Source organism: Cannabis sativa, chromosome 9 (genome assembly GCF_029168945.1).
Source record: "Cannabis sativa cultivar Pink pepper isolate KNU-18-1 chromosome 9, ASM2916894v1, whole genome shotgun sequence".
Lineage (NCBI taxonomy): Eukaryota > Viridiplantae > Streptophyta > Magnoliopsida > Rosales > Cannabaceae > Cannabis > Cannabis sativa.
This window is the reverse complement of record NC_083609.1, coordinates 35,220,625-35,234,979: the sequence shown is the minus strand read 5'-3', so window position 1 is coordinate 35,234,979 and position 14,355 is coordinate 35,220,625.

The window sequence follows — 14,355 nt, the reverse complement described above, 5'->3', positions numbered from 1 at the left end:
TCATTTTCTTGACATTGTTTCCAATAATCAAAATGTCATCAACATAAAGGACCATGAATACTACTATTTGGTCTTCCTTGAGTTGGTAAACACAAGGTTCATCTTCATTCTGAAGAAAGCCGTAGATCTTGATGATTTCATCAAACCTTTTGTTCCATGAGCGAGAAGCTTGCTTAAGTCCATAGATAGACCTGTTTAATTTGCAAACTTTCTTTTCCTGCCCAGGAAGAACATAACCTTTTGGTTGCTCCATATAGATGGTTTCTTCAAGTACCACATTAAGGAAGGCAGTCTTGACATCCATTTGCTAGATTTCATAATCGAAAGCAGCAGCTATGGAGAGAAGAATTCGGATCGATTTGACCATGGCAACAGGACTAAAAGTTTCCTCATAGTCCACGCCTTCTCTTTGGGTATAACCCTTGGCTACAAGTCTAGCTTTAAAAGTTTCGACTTCGCCTCCAGCTCCTCTTTTCTTCTTATAAACCCACTTGCATCCTATCGGATGATAGTCGTCAGGTGCGTCTACATATTCCCAGACTTTGTTCTTTTTCATGGAATCCATTTCTGAATCCATGCCGGTTGACCATCGTTTTCGTTGCGGACTAGCCATTGCCTGTTATAGGTTAATGGATCGTCTTCAATACCGTCACCTACGACCATATTGATTTCACCATCCAAGCCATAACGAGCAGGTTTTGTTGAAACCCTCCCACTACGACGAGGTGTGGTGATCTTCTGAACAGAAACTTTAGTAGTAGATTTCTCAGTTGGTTCAACTGAGGGAGTTGAATATTGGGATTGTCTTCTTCACGAGGGGAAGAGGACGGAACATTGGGACTACTTTAGATGGAACAACATTTAAAATGTCATTTGCCATTTGTATAGCATATCCCCAGAAGGACAAAGACAGAGTTGAATAACTCAGCATAGACCTAACCATTTCCAAAAGAGTGCGATTTCTTCTCAAAATTGCCAATTTTCTAATTCAACCATTTAAATTCCAATTCTAACTATTTAATAACTATAAATAATTATTAAATAATATTGTCATTTATCATATTTATTAATTGAACCATACAAAGTATCATAATTAACAAATATGCCCCTAATAACTCTTTCTTTACAATTTCGCCCTTACTTAGTGAAAATTTCACAAATAGACATAGTCTAATTTGTGAATTATAATTGATTAATCAAAACCAATTACATGAGTCTTACAAAAAATATTATCTCAACTAGTGCGGGGACCATGGGTCTATATTACCGAGCTTCCAATAAGTAGATCAAGATTTTAGCACTACAATTCACTAACTTATTAATTCTTCGTTGAATCCACGCATAGAACTTAGAATTGCACTCTCAGTATATAGAATGCTCTATATGTTCCACCATATAGACGCATCATTAGTTATCCATTGTTATAATCCTAATGTGATCAATGATCCTCTATATGAATGATCTACACCGTAAAGGGATTAGATTGATGTAACACCCTACTATGGGTTTTATCTTTAAAACACTTGACCCCATATAAATGATATTTCAGCTTATGTGAAATGAGTACTCCACCATTTATGTTCGTTTTGTCAAGCTCAAAGGAGATCATCCTTTGCTTACTATTCGCCAGATAGAAGCTATAGATTCCATGTTTATGCTAGTGTTCTCACTCAATTGCACTACTGTGTTCCCAAAATGTACGTATCACCCTGACCTAAAAGTAGGCTTAACTAACAAATCAAAGAACACGAATAGCCTTTCAAGATTGAGCCTAATCATAACAGGATTAAGAACATTTGATCTACGATCAACTAGGCGATATTGACTTGAATAGATTTTACAGTAAGTTTAATTAAATCTAAGTCAAAGTTCAATATCTGTCCCTTCCGATGCATACTCCATGCATCCAACCTGAGCTTTACTTTAACCAATGTTCTGGAAAGAAAATAGCATTTCTCCAAATGCAAGTAAACTCTTGTTGTAGATTATCTGTTGGGTTTTATGCCCTAAATAAAAGTCATTTGAATATAATCAGATTTACTTATTAATATAGATTAGAAATAACATTTAATGTTGCATGGTTCACATGATTGATTTCATGATTATATATACATAATGTATAAATTCATCTGAAACCCTTTTCACATACTTGATCCTATTTATTGTGTCGTCAATACATTGGAAAGTAAACATGACTATGTGAATAAAGTTTCCTAGATTTATCAGACATAGGGTTTTACTGATATGATAATCTACAACAGAGTTTACTTGCATTTGGAGAAGTGCTATGTTCTTTCTAGGGCATTGGTTAAAGTAAAGCTCAGGTTGGATGCATGGAGTATGCATCAGAAGGGACCGATATTGAACTTTGACTTAGATTTATTAAAATTACGGTAATATCTATTCAAGTCAATATCGCCTAGTTGATCCTAGATCAAATGTTCTTAATCCTGTTATGATTAGGCTCAATCTTGAAAGGCTATTCGTGTTCTTTGATTTGTTAGTTAAGCCTACTTTTAGGTCAGGGTGATACGTACATTTTGGGAACACGGCAGTGCAATTGAGTGGGAGCGCTATCATAAACATGGAATCTATAGCTTCTATCTGGCGAATATTAAGCAAAGGATGATCTCCTTCGAGCTTGACCAAACGAACATAAATGGTGGAGTACTCATTTCACATAAGCTGAAATATCATTTATACGGGGTCAAGTGTTTTAAGGAATAAATACATTGTAGGGTGTAACGGTAATCTAATCCCTTTACAGTGTAGATCATTCATATAGAGGATCATTGATCACATTAGGATTATAATAATGGATAACTAATGATGCATCTATATGGTGGAACATATAGAGCATTCTATATACTGAGAGTGTAATTCTAAGTTCTATGCGTGGATTCAACGAAGAATGAATAAGTTAGTGAATTTTAGTGCTAAATTCTTGATCTACTTATTGGAAGCTCGGATATATAGACCCATGGTCCCCGCACTAGTTGAGATAATATTGCTTGTAAGACTCATGTAATTGGTTCTGATTAATCAATTATAATTCTCAAATTAGACTATGTCTATTTGTGAAATTTTCACTAAGTAAGGGCGAAATTGTAAAGAAAGAGTTTTAGGGGCATATTTGTTAATTATGATACTTTGTATGGTTCAATTAATAAATATGATAAATGACAATATTATTTTATAATTATTTATAGTTATTAAATAGTTAGAATTGGCCTTTAAATGGTTGAATTTGAAAATTGGCGTTTTTGAGAAAATCATATGCAGAAAAGATAAAACTGCAAAATTGCAAAAAGTGAGGCCCAAATCCACTTGTATAGGGCCGACCACTTTTGTAGGAAATTTAAACTGATATTTTCATTATTTTAATGCCAAATAATTCAAACCTAACCCTAGTGGAATGCTATAAATAGATAGTGAAGGCTTCAGGAAAATTACTCTCTTCTGATTTAGGAAAAACTGAGTCTCTCTCTCTCCCTATCTTTGGCCAAACCCACTCTCTCTCTCTTCCTCATTGAGATTTCGAAATTCTTAGTGTAAGAGTAGTGCCCACACACAGTGATACCTCAATCATAGTGAGGAAGATCGTGAAGAAAGACATTCAGCCAAAGGAGTTTCACCATCAAAGATTCAGAGAATGTGATCCAGGTTCAGATATTGATAATGCTCTGCTATAGAAAGGAATCAAGGGCTAGATATCTGAACGGAAGTAGTCATTATGTTCCGCTGCACCCAATGTAAGGTTTCCTAAACTTTATACGTGTTTATTTCATCGTTTTAGAAAGTTCATATTTAGGGTGTTAATAAACATACTTGTGAGTAGATCTAAGATCCTGGTAAAATAATTTCCAACAACTGGCCTCAGAGCCATGGTAATTGATTTACTTGCAAGAAATTTGGACTTTAAAACGATTGTTTGTTTGTTTTTGGATGGTATCATGTTGTATTGAGTGTTATTTGATGATTGGTTGGTGTTTGTGAATTTTCGTTAAAAATAATTGAATATCTGTTTCTGGAATTATTTTTATTGGATATTATTAAAAAAATTAAGCAAGTTACTTTTTTACAGAACTCAATTTTGATTTAATTTGAATTAGTTATGATTTTTTGAAGATTCGAAAAATCGAGTCATGGCCGAAATTCTCATGCGCGCGCGAAAACTGTCCGTACAGCTCACAATTTTTTCGTTTTTCTTCGTTTTTCCATGCTTTTTCATGGAATTAACTTCCGATTTTTTGTGTAGTTCTGTATTTATACAATTACTATTCTTAATTCAATTCTAATTATCATTATGAATTAATTTAATATTTTTTAAATTTAATTCAAGATATTAGTGTAATTTGAATTCAAGAATAGTTAGTATCTATCTTATTTGCTTAATAATCTATATTATTTTTAAATGTGATTATATCTTATCTTATTTTTAAATTAAAGGTCTGATTTTAGATATTTTAAATTAATTTTTTTTTAAATAATTTGACCTTATTTAAATTTAAAATAAGATAACTATAATCATGTAATTTTAAAAAGATGTAAGATATTTTGCTAACTTTTAAATTTTTTTTATTTTATTTATTTAAATTACATTTAAAATCTGAAAAAGATATTCATTTATCTTTTTTAATTTTTTATTTAATTTTTATTTATAAAATAACATTTAAATTTTAAAAGTAGTTAGCAAATTTTGAAATGATATTTAGGTTGGTTGAAACCTAATTTTTTCAAAATTGTAGGTTTAATTTTAAATTTAAGTTTTTTTTTTTAAATTTCGAATTTTACAAATTCTTTTTTAAAAATTTTCGAAATTTTTTTTTTATTAATTATTTTCGAAATTAAATATTTAATTTAAAATTAAATAAATCCTATACCAACTATCTAGCTAACCTTGTTGCAGGAGTATATGTTTTAGCTTTAGCTTGTGTGTAAGTTTTCAAAACTATTATTGCTTGATTGCAAATAGCCATGGTTAACTTGTTGACAGATCCAATGATCTGATTTTAACTCATGGCTCCCTTGGTCAAGTTAATAATTTGTAACAGGTATATTTACAATCTTCTTTCATCTGTGTATGACCTAGCAACATGAGAGGACCCATCCAAAGTGTGCCTGTGTGAGCCTATGTGTTTAATTTTATTATAGATGCATATAGGTTGTTGTTGCTAAATAAAATATCATAGTTCTTGATAGATTTTATTTAGGCCCATTTAGTTTTTGGGCCTATTCAATTAATAACAGTTGTTCATTTTAAGGTTAAATTCCTCTCTATACATTAACCAGCACCCCCTCACATGAACCACCCCAATTGTGAATGCCCATTTGCCTGATTTGAATAACTGTACTAGGTTAATTAAACTAGTTTAACCTAATAAAATTGATTAGCAACGTAATTAATTTCATTTATTTTGAAATTAATTTAAGAAAATTATAGTTTAAAGAATTCTTTATTCTAAGCTAAACTATATGTATTTTCTTGTATTTAATTAAATATAGAATTATAACCATCTAGATTCTTTCTAGAGCTTAATTTAAATTTTTCATTAAATATTCCTATTTAAGTTGATATTTAGTTATCTACAACTAACCAACTTAAATCTGAATATCTTTTGGATTTAAAATTTCAAAATTAAGTTGAGGAATTTTAGGCATTGGTTATTAAGATTCTTTAGATATTTTTTTTTAAGTTAATATCTTTTCGAATATTAACTTAAAATGAAATATTTTAGATATTTTTTTTTTAAGTTAATATCTTTTCGAATATTAACTTAAAATGGAATATTTTTAAATTAAGTGGTTACAACTTAATTTTTGATATTTAATTAAATTTAAATTTGAAAATATTTAAGTTCTAGATTTTTTCTAATACAACTTAAATTAGATATTTTTTCAAATTTTGTGGAAAAGATACTTAGTCAAATAAGATATTTTCTAGTTAGTTATTTCTAGACTACTTATTATTTCTAATATTTAAATAGGAAAATATAATAAATTGTGAAATTAATTATTTAAATAATTAATTTTGGTACAATTTATTTTAAGTATATTTTTTTCCTAGAATTAAACTATAGATTAATAATTAAGCCTTCTCTACACTTAATTATTTATTTCTTGAATTTAATACATTTAATTAATTTGAAAATTAAATATCTAAGTTGATTTTTATCATGATACTTAAATATTTCTTTTTCATGACACTTAATTAAATAGAAAATTATTTTAGTTGAAATTTATTTTTTCAACTAAATTTAAATAATTTTCAAAATATATTTTTCTTTATTTTATTAATCAAATTTCGAAATTGCATTTCTTAAATGCTGGAATTTCGAATTTTATTTGAAAAATAGATTAAAGTTGTAAATTATTTATTTTAATTTTGGACCAACTTAAATCAATGATTTTTTCATTTAATGATTAATTAAAATAAATGAAGTAAAATATATTTTTCTTTATTTTATTAATCAATTTTCGAAATTGCTTTTCATAATGCAAGATGATTTTGAATCTATCTTGAAAAATAGATTAAGTTGTAAATTAATTATTGATTTTAATTAATTCTTGGATCAACTTAAATCAATGATTTTTTCATTTATTGATTAATTTAAAATAAATTGAATTAAAGTATATTATTAGAAATTGAATTAATTAGTCAAAGGAAAATCTAGATAGATGATATTTTTGCTTGAAGTATTTTTCTAGTGTATTTAATTAAATAGAAAATTAATGTTTAAGTTGATTTTCATCATCATACTTAAATATTTGAAATTTTTCTTATATATTTAATTAAATAGGAAAATTATATTTTTTGTTGTAAATTAATTTTATTAATTAATTTTGGGTCAACATTAAATTAGAATAATTTTTCCAGGATTTATTTTTAACGTGCATTTTCGAAAATTATATTCTTAAATACTTTAATTTTTCGAAATGCAATATATATTTATAGAAAATTAAATTTGAGTTGTAAATTAATTTAAATTAATTTTGTAACAACTTAAATATTTTTCTAAATATTTATTGGAAATTATTACTAAGATGGAAATAATTCATATTATTTCATATCCATCTAAGTAAAATTTATAAATATTAAATTAAAATTTATATTTAGAATTTTTCATTCTAAATTGGAAATTTTAATTAAATAAATATATATTTAAAATAAATAGATTAAATAAAGAGAATCAAAGAAAATACAACTCTCTTTAAATAATGAGCTTTATTATTAAGATATTCGATCTCCATTGTGGGTTTCACACCGCGTTTGTTTTAGTGAGTAATCCTCCCTAATGGAGGAATGTTCATTAGCAATTTTGCACCGTTTAATCTCGAATGATAAGTAGTTTGTAAGTGTTTTGTGTGGTATAGATCACCCTAATGGTGGCGACCATACTTGACTTGCAAATTATGAAACAATGGTGGAAGCTCATAAGATAGAATTTCCTTGACTCTCGCCTAAACGGGACAACACTGAATTCCAATCTTGATCGAATAAAAGGTTGCTAGAATGTTTAACATTTCAGATGAGCTGACAACTCTATTCAATGGATGGTAGCTTTGACTCTCGCCTAAACGGGACACTGATATCAGTTTGTTGAAAACCTTGGAAATTATTTAGGATTGTAAGTTTTAGTATTTTCACTTGTCATTCCTACTTGCTATATGTTTAATAATTTCTGAATTGTGTATGAATTTATATTGAACCATGTTATTTTCTGTTATTAAGTTGTAGTTTAATTTCGAATCTTCATTGTTGGTCTAACTTGGCTTGTTTGTCTAAATGAGATAAATCCCTAGTGGAATTAGACATACATAATAGTGTTAGATCTCGAAAGATAAATATTTTATATGCGACATCTAGCTGTTCATCAATTGATGACACCTTAGACTAGTATTTTTACGATATGAAACAAGAAGATTGTAGAAAAAATATTACTTTGACATTCGCTAATCGAAGCATCGTTGGATTCTTATTTATAAACGAAATTATCCTAATTCCTCTTAGCTTATTCATTTCTAATTAGCTTCAAAACATATCATTGGATGAATGGTCTATAAATCATTTCATGTCATTCTATATTTTCTCTTAAGAAATTAAATGACGCCTATGATTATAATCCCGAAATTCTATTCCCAATTTATATAAACCTCAATCTTAGAAATCTCCTACTTGTATGGGCAAATCTGACTTAGAGTTTGTATTAGTAGTGGTGGTCCAAGATAGAATTACTCATCATATTTGGTATAAATTTAAGTCTTTGACTTTAATTTTAGATTCCAAATAGAAATTTTCTTATATTTCTAATTCCAGAATACAATACAGTTACACTTTCTCAAGTGTTTAATATCCATCTTCTATTAATGGATTAAAACTGTATGGAATATGAGTTAGGTATTCTGTGACCAAGATCCACTTGCAGTATTCTAAGAACTTTTTGATGTAACTATACCTAAGTCATCAAAACGACACAACCACATTTTTTTTAATCTATGGCATTTGTATCTTGTTCATAGTGGATTTGACAAGATCAATCTCTGCAAAGAGTTAATACGCCTATGTCCACTGAAAGTAGTTCATCTCATTCGTAGATGGATGTACATTCAGGGGTGGATATGAGTTTTTCGTTGTATTCTTAAAACGATAACTCTAGATTATACCTTTTAGCAAGAAATTTGAAATGTTTGAAAAATTTCATTAATTTCTAGCAATGGTTAAAACAATTAAGGTAAGTGGTTAAAGATCTTGCGAACTGATAGGGGTGGAGAAATAGTTAGTAGATATGCAGTTCAAAGATCATTAAATTGATTTTTGAATTATATCCAAACTTACCTACTCCCCAGAAATTTCGAGTTGCATGTTGATGATTAGTTACTAGTCGTTGCCTAATTCCTTCTATGGTAATACAATTTCAGAATGATGTAATGGTTGTATACTTAATGTAAATCATTACTAGATTCATGGATGACCTAATCAAAATCTTAAGAAAAGCTAGAACTATTAACCATGGTTTGTTAGCTGCTCTAAGTGATTATGGGTGGACCATCCCATTGTCAATAGATAAGAAAGTGTTTGTTCAAACAAATACTACTTTTCTAAGAAAATGACTAAGTCTGAAAACAAGTAGCAAATAAAGGAGATATTTTTCTTGATTCCAAAAGTAATCTATCATCTTATATAACATATTATGATTCCACTGCCTCTGTTGTCTTGTCACAACCAAATAGGTTAATACCATTTAGTTTTCTTCGATATAATTCACGGTACCTTGTCGTAGTGGGAGAGTTTCTAGGAACTCACCTTCTGATGACTTGGGAGACACTAATGATTAAAATCCATTGTCAGTTTAAACAAGTAATGGATTGTCAAGATAAGAAATTAAGAAGAAAGCCAAGAGAACTATAGTTTGATCCATTCACATGGAATAACCTAAAGTTTTCTATTACAAGGACATAAAGGGAAATTTCGTATATAAGTCCATTCAATGGACTTAACAAAACTTCTTGTTCCTAGTATTATAGGTTTGAGTTTATCTAAACGTATGGCTTGTGGTATACCTGGTAATTACTTACTCTAATGCAAGCAGCTTTAGTAAGATGCTGAAGCATTTTCTTTCTAATGGAAATCTATAGAAGCTTCACAACTTCTTAGGTATAGATTTTATTTATCGAAGGAAAAGTCTTAACTATTCCAGAAAAGATAAAGCCATGAAAGAATTTCTTATATCAACAGTGAGAGGTCTTAGATATGCTTTTGTATGCCTTAGACCAGACACCTGCTCTTGAGTGGGAGTAATGAGTAGGTATCAGAATAATCTAGAGGAAGAACATTGGAAGACAATCAAGTAATTCTTAAGATTAAGAAGAGGAACTATATGTTAGTCTATAAGGGTGTGTTTAAAACTCTTAGACTACACCATATCAGATTTCGAAATTTGCCTTTGTGCTAGAAAATCTTTCTGATAAGATGGTGGTTACTCTGGGGGTGGAATAGTGATTTTGGAGAAGTGTAAAAACCTATCTGAAGTCTCTAGGTCTACCAGGAAGGGACTGAATGTTAAAGTTGCAGGAAATGTACTTATTCAGTCTAAGGAAAGTTCTATACATCTTTGGCACCATTCCAAATTGCCTTAACTACTAGTGTTAATTTCCTGATTAACCAAAAGTAGTTGCCAAAGGTATAGAATCCACTATCCCAAGAGAGTAGACATATAGAGAGGAATTTCACATTATCAATAATTTTGTGATTAAGGAAGAGTAATGGTGGAGAAAAGGTTGTGGTTAATTCAACCTTACAGATCCTATTACGAGGAGTTTACTACTACTACACTTGATTTGTATATCAAGGTGTTGAGATTATTTGAAACACACTTTTTGTTTTATATTAGTGCAAGTGGGAGTTTGTTGGGTTTTATGCCCTAAATAAAACTCATTTCAATATAATCAGATTTACTTATTAATATAGATCAGAATCAACATTTAATGTTCCATGGTTCACATGATTTATTTCATGATTATATATACATAATGTATAAATGCATCTGAAACCCTTTTCACATACTTGATCCTGTTTATTGTGTCGTCAATACATTGGAAAGTAAACATGACTATGTGAATAAAGTTTCCTAGATTTATCAGACATAGGGTTTTACTGATATGATAATCTACAACAGAGTTTACTAGCATTTGGAGAAGTGCTATGTTCTTTCCAGAGCATTGGTTAAAGTAAAGCTCATGTTGGATGCATGGAGTATGCATCGGAAGGGACCGATATTGAACTTTGACTTAAATTTATTAAACTTACTGTAATATCTATTCAAGTCAATATCGCCTAGTTGATCCTAGATCAAATGTTCTTAATCCTGTTATGATTACGCTCAATCTTGAAAGGCTATTCGTGTTCTTTGATTTGTTAGTTAAGCCTACTTTTAGGTCAGGGTGATACGTACATTTTGGGAACACAGTAGTGCAATTGAGTGGGAGCGCTATCATAAACATGGAATCTATAGCTTCTATCTGGCGAATAGTAAGCAAAGGATGATCTCCTTCGAGCTTGACCAAACGAACATAAATGGTGGAGTACTCATTTCACATAAGCTGAAATATCATTTATACGTGGTCAAGTGTTTTAAGGAATAAATACATTGTAGGGTGTAACGGTAATCTAATCCCTTTACAGTGTTGATCATTCATATAGAGGATCATTGATCACATTAGGATTATCACAATGGATAACTAATGATGCATCTATATGGTGGAACATATAGAGCATTCTATATACTGAGAGTGTAATTCTAAGTTCTATGCGTGGATTCAACGAAGAATTAATAAGTTAGCGAATTTTAGTGCTAAATTCTTGATCTACTTATTGGAAGCTCGGTTATATAGACCCATGGTCCCCGCACTAGTTGAGATAATATTGCTTGTAAGACTCATGTAATTGGTTTTGATTAATCAATTATAATTCTCAAATTAGACTATGTCTATTTGTGAAATTTTCACTAAGTAAGGGCGAAATTGTAAAGAAAGAGTTTTAGGGGCATATTTGTTAATTATGATACTTTTTATGGTTCAATTAATAAATATGATAAATGACAATATCATTTAATAATTATTTATAGTTATTAAATAGTTAGAATTGGCATTTAAATGGTTGAATTTGAAAATTGGCGTTTTTGAGAAAATCAGATGCAGAAAAGATAAAACTGCAAAATTACAAAAAGTGAGGCCCAAATCAACTTGTATAGGGCCGACCACTTTTGTAGGAAATTTAAACTGATATTTTCATTATTTTAATGCCAAATAATTCAAACCTAACCCTAGTGGAATGCTATAAATAGATAGTGAAGGCTTCAGGAAAATTACTCTCTTCTGATTTAGGAAAAACTGAGCCTCTCTCTCTCCTTATCTTTGGCCGAACCCACTCTCTCTCTCTTCCTCATTGAGATTTCGAAATTCTTAGTGTAAGAGTAGTGCCCACACACAGCAAGTGATACCTCAATCATAGTGAGGAAGATCGTGAAGAAAGACATTCAGCAAAAGGAGTTTTAGCATCAAAGATTCAGAGAAAGAGATCCAGGTTCAGATATTGATAATGCTCTGCTACAGAAAGGAATCAAGGGCTAGATATCTGAACGGAAGGAGTCATTATGTTCCGCTGCACCCAATGTAAGGTTTCCTAAAATTTATACATGTTTATTTCATCGTTTTAGAAAGTTCATATTTAGGGTGTTAATAAACATACTTGTGAGTAGATCTAAGATCCTGGTAAAATAATTTCCAACATTATCATATCAGTAAAACCCTGTGTCTGATAAATCTAGGAAACTTTATTCACATAGTCATGTTTACTTTCCAATGTGATGACAACACAGTAAACAGGATCAAGTATGTGAAAAGGGTTTAAGATGAATTTATAAATCAAATAGACAAGCAATTGATAAAGTGAACCAAAACATACACAAATGAATGAAAAATACTTATGTTTCTTTATTGATGTTGAATAAAATAGATTACATTGAAATGGAATTTTATTTAGGGCATAAAATCTAACATTCCCAACATTTCCAACAAACATGCAAACCTCAGTTCACTTTTCTAGTTTGCCATCTTTCTTTCTTAAGACATGAGAAGGGCACGCCCAGATTCTTTAATGGCGTAAACTGGGTATACGACCATTCCATATTTCTAAAGGTGTCTTAGGGACTGATTTAGATGGAACAACATTTAAAATGTCAGTCGCCATCTGAATAACATATCCCCAGAAGGGCATAGGTAGAGTTGAGTAGCTAAGCATAGACCTAACCATTTCCAAAATCATTTGATTTCTTCTTTCTCCAACTCCATTTTGCTGTGGAGTGGTAAGGGCATTCAATTGGGATTCAATTCCAAGTTCAATTAAACGATCTTTGAACTGGATATCAATATATTCTCCACCCCTATCAGTTCACAAGATCTTTATGTTGGAAGTTATTTTACCAGGATCTTAGATCTACTCACAAGTATGTTGATTTAACAACCTAAATATGAACTTCTAAAACGATATGAAATTAAACACATAAGAGTATCAGAAATCTTACAGTGATTGAATCGGAATATATATGTCTCCTCCCACTCAGATCTCTAACCCTTGATTCCTTTCTGTAGCAGAGTATAATCAAGATCTGAGCCCGAAAGTCCTTCTTTGTTGTCTCTGAATTCTACACAGCCTTCCTCACTATGATTGAGGTATTACTTGATGTGTGTGGGCAAGTGATTGCAGCGGAATATATATGTCTCCTCCCACTCAGATCTCTAACCCTTGATTCCTTTCTGTAGCAGAGTATAATCAAGATCTGAGCCCGAAAGTCCTTCTTTGTTGTCTCTGAATTCTACACAGCCTTCCTCACTATGATTGAGGTATTAATTGATGTGTGTGGGCACTACTCTAGCACTCATATATTTCGAAACGGTGAAGGTATAGAGAGAGAGAGGGTGGCGGCTCAGAGAAAATTTTCTGAGAGAAAATTCTTTCAGAATAATGCTGAGAAAAGCCTTTTCAGAGATACAGAGATGTTTTAAAATCTGAAGCCTTTGCCTTCTATTTATAGAAGACCACCAAGGGCTATGATTGACATTTTGAACTTAGAAAATCAAGGGAAAAGGAAGGTAAAGGGGGCCGGCCTAGGCAATGTGGAACAAGGCTTGCCTCTTTTCCAACTTTCCTTTTTCCTACACTTGATAGTTTCCCTTTTTGTGAAATATTGCCATTTCCATTGTTCAACCATATTAATGATAAATCTAATTACTTAATAATTAAAAATAATTATCAAATAATATATTATCATTTATTTTATTAATAATGAAACTAATTAAAGTTTCCTAATTAATAAATATGCCCTTCAAAATCTCTATTTACTGTTTTGCCCTTCATGAGTGCCAAATTCTCAAACTGACAAGTTTATCTTGAGAATTCTTAATTGATTAATTAAAATCAATTAAATGAGTCCTACAAGTAATATCATCTCAACTAGTGAGGGGACCATGGGTCTATATATCCGAGCTTCCAATAAGCAGATCTTGAATTTACCACTTAAATTCACTGACTTATTAATTCTTCGTTGAATCCACACATAGAACTCAGAATTGCACTCTCAGTATATAGAATGCTCTATATGTTCCACCACATAGACACATTATTAGTTATCCATTGTTATAATCCTAATGTGATCAATGATCCTCTATATGGATGATCTACACTGTAAAGGGACTTAGATTACCGTAACACCCTACAATGTATTTTATCCTTAAAACACTTAACCCTGTATAAATGATATTTCAACTAAGTGAAATGAGTACTCAATCATTTATCTC